The sequence below is a fragment of the Solanum tuberosum genome, unplaced genomic scaffold (assembly GCF_000226075.1).
Source record: "Solanum tuberosum cultivar DM 1-3 516 R44 unplaced genomic scaffold, SolTub_3.0 scf00471, whole genome shotgun sequence".
NCBI lineage: Eukaryota > Viridiplantae > Streptophyta > Magnoliopsida > Solanales > Solanaceae > Solanum > Solanum tuberosum.
This window is the reverse complement of record NW_006239389.1, coordinates 204,653-211,904: the sequence shown is the minus strand read 5'-3', so window position 1 is coordinate 211,904 and position 7,252 is coordinate 204,653. Positions and strand designations below refer to the sequence as shown.

The 7,252-nt window shown below is 30.5% G+C and overlaps 1 long non-coding RNA gene across 1 annotated transcript; it reads right to left on the bottom strand.

Annotated features, from left to right (window-relative positions):
• Positions 1-5,370: 5,370 nt before the first annotated feature.
• On the bottom strand, positions 5,371-6,600 carry LOC107058232 (uncharacterized). Its single transcript, XR_001471886.1, has 5 exons — positions 6,510-6,600; positions 6,122-6,180; positions 5,941-5,947; positions 5,791-5,852; positions 5,371-5,690 (listed from the first exon to the last, which is right to left on the bottom strand). It is a non-coding gene; the product is annotated as an uncharacterized lncRNA (long non-coding RNA).
• Positions 6,601-7,252: the final 652 nt, after the last annotated feature.

Below are 7,252 nucleotides of genomic sequence, written 5' to 3'. Positions count from 1 at the left end.
GACGGGGGGAGAACCAGAGAGTCTTGATGAGGCCATGGAAAGTGAAGAAAAAGAATTGTGGTTTGATGCTATGGAGGATGAAATGAAGTCTCAACATGATAATCATACCTTTGATTTGGTTATGTTACCTAAAGGTCGAAAAGCTTTGAAAAATAGGTGGGTTTTCCGGGTGAAACATGAAGATGGTAACCCAGTTCCATGGTATAAGGCTAGATTAGTTGTGAAGGGCTTTAACCAGAAAAAGGAAATTGATTTTGAAGAGATATTCTCTCCAGTTGTGAAGATGTCATCCGTGTGGTTCTAGGCTTGGCTTCAAGTCTGGACTTGGAGGTTGAACAGATGGATGTTAAAACCATTTTTTTCCATGGTGACTTGGATGAAGAAATTTATATGGAGTAGGCGGAAGGGTTTGAAGTCAAGGAAAAAAAGAATTATGTTTGCAAGTTGAAGAAGAGCTTGTATGGTCTAAAACAAGCACCAAGGCAATGGTACAGGAAGTTTGATTCTTTTATGAGTCAGTAGGGCTTCAAGAAGACTTCTTCAGATCATTGTGTTTTTGTGCAAAAATTCTCTGATGGTGACTTTATTATCGTTTTACTTTATGTTGATGACATACTTGTTGTTGGTCATAATATTTGCAAGATTAAAAAGTTGTAGCAAGATTGAATAAGTCTTTTGCTATGAAAGACTTGGGACCAGCAAGGCAGATTCTTGGCTTGCAGATTGTCTGTGATAGAGATGCCAAGAAGTTGTGGTTGTCACAAGAGAAGTACATTCAGAAAGTACTTTGTAGATTTAACATGGACAAAGCTAAGGTTGTCAGTACACCTTTAACTATGCACTTCAAATTGAGTACTAGTCATTGTCCTTCCAGTGATGGTGAGAAGGAAGATATGAAGAAAGTTCCTTATGCTTCAGCTGTTAGTAGTTTGATATATGCAATGGTGTGTACAAGATCAAATATTGCTCATGCTGTTGGTATTGTTAGCCGTTTTCTTTCTAATCCGGGAAAAGAGCATTGGAATGCTGTAAAGTAGATTATGAGATATCTTTGTGGCATTTCTAGTATGAGTTTGTGTTTTGGTACAGGGAATCCTATTCTTTGTGGTTATACTGATTCAGACATGACCGGTGATGTTGATACTCGTAAGTCTACTTCAGGCTACTTTATTACTTTTGCAGGGGGAGCTGTGTCTTGGCAATTTAGGTTGCAAAAATGTGTTGCTTTATCTACTATAGAGGCTGAGCTTATTGCGGCTGTTGAAGCTTGCAAAGAATTGATCTTGGATGAAGAGATTCTTGGGGGAACTTGGTTGTGCTTAAGAGAGGTATGTGCTTTATTGCGACAGTCAAAGTTGCTATTCATCTTGGCAAGAATTCTACATTTTCATGGTCGGTCTAAACACATTGATGTGAGGTATCATTGGATTCGAGATGTGTTGGATTCTAAGTTGCTTGAACTTGAAAAGATCCATACCAATGATAATGGTTCCGACATGAATGACTAAAGATTTGCCAAGAGGAAAGTTTGAAGAATGTTAGCATGATCGCCGGGATGGCGGTTTCCTCCACATAGTCGGTAGGGGGAGAATTGTTGGATTTTGGGCCTTTTACCCTTCCTATGTGGATAAATAAAAGTCCAAGGTTTTGGGTCTTCCCTCCTTTCCTTTGTGGATAAATTTAGCCCAAATTTGACTAACCCACTTTTGCCCATAAGCCCAATATTATGGTGCATTTGTAAGACTTTCTTTTAGGTCTTATTTGAGATATATCACAAGAGATTGAGTGCAGCCATATAGAGAGAAAAGTGAGAAAGTGGAGATTTTCGCACAAGCCCTAGCAACCATTTTTAAATCGCGATTCCCGCTTCGTTTCTTGTCCGATTGAGCTGATTTTTGGACAGCTTGTTCTTTTCAACTTAATCTTTGATTGAGAACTGAGAGAGGGTGAACAGTAGCTGCGGGCTTGGTGTTTTTTCTTCCTTTTATTTCTCTAGCTTTTGGTGCTATCTTGTAGTTGTGTTGCTCATTGTTTGACACTGTTGGAGACCATTTTGGAGAACACTTTTGTAACTCTTGTTGATTATAGTGGAGCTTTGGCCTTGTGGTTTTTACTCTTCACACTGAAGAGGTTTTCCACGTTAAATTTGGTGTCTTATGTGTTGATTTATTTTTCTTGCTTGGTTGATTTGTTTGCTGCCCAAACAATTTGTTCTTGCATTATTTTGTCTTCTCTTGGTTCAAATAGAAGGGAAAGTTTTGACTTGGGTTTTCTTTCGCTATAGCCCTGTCGTGCACATTTATTTTGTACTTGCCTTTCCCAACAAATATCGCTCTTCTAAATCGTAGAGAAACTTCTTGATTAGGGTTGAATTTTAGGGAAGTGGTGTTCCACTTCCAGACAATGTTCAACTTTTCTTGTTTTGTGTATTTTAGTTTTTCATGTACGATAATTGTTCATGTGTCCTAAACTAATATGTATTTTTTGGTACTAGATATATTTGGGGAAATGTCATTAGTTGTTACATGTACACCGATAATTGCTTGTGTGTTGGTGCATATTTCTAGATAACCCTTATATTTGAAGATTCTAACTCGAAGAGAGACTTCAGAAATTAAGATTTAGATTTAGGGAAGTACAAAAGAAATACATAATAATTAACAAAAAGTTTGTTTCCATCTATCTGTTCGAATCCCAATTTAAACCTTGCCAATAAGTTTTCATATTTTTTGTGTGAGATAGTACTGAAGAAAATAATGGACCACTATTATTTTCTATGGATCTGATACCACATTATTGAAAAATAATAATTTTATTATTCAAAAATAATAGCCACGTTAAATAACAAAACCAAGAAAATAACAACGTACTAAATCTTTTTAACATGGAGAAAATGATACACTTTAGAGGAGCAGTACTATATCATTATAGTGAGAAATTTAATATAACTTTACAGTCTAAAAAAACTACACCACACTTGAAAGAAAATAACTTTCTTTATTTTTGGGTACCTCACTATAACACCACGGTAACCGATTAAGTTATGTTTTTAAAAAATATCAATATAATTAAAAATATTGAAAAACAACGACAAACAGTACTATTTATATTTTAATAATTTGTGTGAAAGTTATAATCTTTATAAAATCTAATGAAAAAAAGATATATTTCTTTGATTCTTCTCCTCACGATCGTCAATTCAAGAACTTTGCTTTGTTCTTAAATCGGTGAAATACTTGTTGAAACTTCACCATAATTGTGGAGCCAAACTTTGATCACAATAGCGTAGATATAGGAGCTTGCATCACATAACTTGGAGACGAAGACTTGTTTATATGCAGAAGACGTGTGAATCACCACTAAAGAGCAAAGTTTTTCTATGTATTTCTTTGTCTTTTTCTTGTCTTATGAAATCCCCTTTATATAGATGTGAGTTGAGATTTTGGGGTATTTTGTCTTCAAGTAATAATTTTACAGGACCTTGAGCTTGAAGAACATGAGTTGGGCTCGTCTTGTCAACTTAACAAACTGACCCAAATATAATTTGAACTTTATTAAAGTCACATGATTTTTAACTCAAATATTAATCCAAATTTTTTTTACCGATAATTTACTTTGATCAACATATCATTAACTTAAAAATTAATCCAAAATTTACTATAAACCACTACTCACACACTCTATTTTCTTTACAAACTATTTTCATTCACTGCCTGTGAAGTGCTCTACTCTCTCTCTATTTCTTGTTGGTGTATTGAAATGAGGAAACAACATCTCTTTTTATACATTATTTATGCCCTTCCGTTCAACAATACTTGTCCATTATTTACTTTGCACATTTCTTAAGAAACTATAAATAGAATGGTAATTAATTTATTATATCACCCTTTGAATATAATAAATACAATGTCTTGAAAAATGTAACAATGAAATGATTATAATTAATGATAAGAGTAAATTAGGATCTAAGTATAAAATTATTCATTGATTTCATATAGTGGACAAGTATATATTGTTGGACATTTCAAAATAGTATAGTGAACAACTATTGTTGAACGGAGGAAGTATTTATAAAATTTGGTTCTGTGCCGACCTTTTAATTTGCCAAGTTGCCAATATGCAGTTGCAGCAAATTACTTTATATTGCTAATTTAATGCATATGCCCTGGAATTCCCTGCTGCAAATTACTTCATATTCTAGCAGGTATTTCATAGCTAAATTTAATTCAGGTGGTCAATACTCCCATGTTTTGTATAGTAGAAAGAATATTTTCTCTGAATGTTTTGAAATTTTTTTATACTGTTAGTATATGCAACTTAAATTTTAAAAACTTATATGGCAGGACGCTACGTTTGGGATAAAACAATATTTTCTAAACGTATTAAGAAGTGTATCACAATTTAGCAATATATGATAGATGATAAAAATTTATTTGTATTAAATGTTTATATATATACTTTTTACACTTAATTATAGTTAATTAATTCATATTTTGATTTTATTCAATCACTTAATCACAGTAGTTTGAGTTAATTTGATATTTTATCGAGGTTGCAAAAAAGGTAAGTACATGTTAAAGGCATTAGTAATTCATTGTTTTTCAATTATGTGTGAAGTACTTTTTCAACAGAAATAAATAAAATATTATACATTTTTTCTTCTTCAAAATATATATACAAACATTTATAGAATAGGAAATTAAAATGTTATGGATAAAGAAATTGAAAATGTGCTTACCTAATGACTATATGACACCGAAACTCCTTCAACAAAGGTTTAATACATGGTGAAAACCCCTTTAATTTGTCTTGATATTTTATTTAGACACTTGAACAAAGTAGTTAGGTTTTAATTGGTCTTCTTGTAATTTTTTAAAAAAAAATTGGTCTTCTTGTACCACAATCTATTTCTGTCCCATAGTGAAATTAACCTGATATAGCAATTGAGGTTGATGTGTATCCTCTCTTTTAATTATATATATAGCAACCTCAAATCGAAAATGTCTAAGCTTTTACAATTTATTGAGGCGAGTATGTATAATTAAAAGAGATGAAATATTTTATGTGGTTATTTTAACTATAGAAATTAAAGAATGAGAATTGAGAACACATAAAAAAAAAAGTTCAAAATTTAAGCTTTAAAGTATTTAATTGAAACAATATTTTATTAGAAGTTAAGATGTTCAATTGGAAAAATACTTAATCCGAGTGTGTTATGAAATGAAATATTTTGACAAGTTTAAGAGGCGGATTACAGCCATCTATTAAGCCTTCAAAGAAATATAAAATGATACTTATAAATTATAATAAAAACAAGGGAGCATATGATATGAACAACACAAACCACAAATACCATTACATAGAAAGATATTTACACATCAAACTTAGTTACACACTTCACTAGCAAGATTTGTTATACAACAACATACTAAAAACACAAATCATAACACACATAGAAAGATGTCTAACACATCAGTCTAGATTACAAACATCACAAGCCAGGCATGCAAATGGTATATAACTACCAAAATTACAGCCAATTTATTTTCTGAAAATAAAAACACACATAAAACACTCGAAACATCGAGATTTCTTATTTATTTATATAATAATTCTCTCTGCATCATCATTGATTTTTCTTCATGTTGGCGCCCTTGCGGTGACACTTGCATTTGCAAAGCCTCGCAACACTGAAAAAATAAATAAATATAAGTATTAAATTAAAATTTTGATAATAGAAAATTGTTAAAAAAATGGAAATAAATAATTAATGAGATTTAAAATTCGAACCCTATCATTCTTTCAGCAGCACGGAGCTCCATCTTAACTTCATTCATCTCACGACGCATCGACTGTGAAAATGAAATAAAATAAAATGTAAAGTTAATATTATTTTTTGTATAATAAATTGTAAAAATTGTGGAATTATATAATAATTACCTCAACCCTGGAGTTCAATTGAGACGCATTCAAGTTGGGACATGACAAAAAAGAAAAAAATATTAGTAATTAATAAGATTTAGATGATAAAAGAAATAGACTTAATATAATTATGCGCTAAACTATAGTATAATTTTAACGAAAAAAATCAGCAAATGAAAGAGAGAGAGAGAGAATTAACCATGCGTGCTTTGCAAGACGAAACATACATGCATGATGAGACATCACCCGCAAAATTGCCTGATCAAGTAGATAAATAAATAAATTGAAAATGAAGATAAATAATATTTTTAAAAAGATACAAAAATGATGTAAATATAATAAGATGATGTCAAAAAGGAGGAAATTGTGATTTTAAATATTTTTCCATGTAAAATATGTTTTATGAATCATGTTAATTATAAGATTTAAAAAAAAATAAGTCTAGGAATAATTATGGTTTTTCAAGTTTTTTAAGATACATTTTTTGGCTATCAAAATTAAGGTTTTATGTCATTAAAAACATATATATATATATCTCCAATGAAAACAAGAAAAGTAATATGAAATTAATAGTATAAGGTTTCAACCTGTCTGCGACGTGATTCAGTGGGAGGGACATACTCAACATCAACACAAGTGATGCTACAACAAAGAATAAAAACAAATGTTAATTATTAATCTAAAAAGACTTCGAATAAAATTAGCTCTTTTATCTAAAAAAATAATAATTAAACAAAACACACATATATACACACATACATAGGGAAATAGTAAATTAATTAGAAACATTTAAAACATGATCTTCAATACTAACACCTATAAAATTGGAGTTAGCATACATCCTCTCAATTACTCAACCATAAACTATAATTTATGACAACATATATTCACGTGACTCATTTAAAAAAAAAGATATATAAAAATAGAATAAATCACAAAAACATTGTCAAAACCACTTCATTTATATCTCCTCTCAACTAACACTTCACTTGTTAGTGAAAAAGTAAGGATTTTTTTGTGTGGATAAAAACAATAAATGAATTCTTATTAATTTTATAAGACAAAACAAACATTTAATAGTAAATTCAATTTGTCAAAAACTTTTTACTTTTCAAGAGAAATAATAAATTCAGATGAAGATTTTTAAACAAGAAGACAATAATTTCTTTTAATGATCTAGGAAGTTCATAGATCTTTTGCATGATCTTTTAAAAAAAAAGATTAAAAATAAAAAATCTGTGAAAATAAGTCATTTTTAGTAATCAAACACCAAAAAAATATTAAAAGGGGAAAGACGAGTTTATGCTTATTAAGGACTGTTGTGTATAGT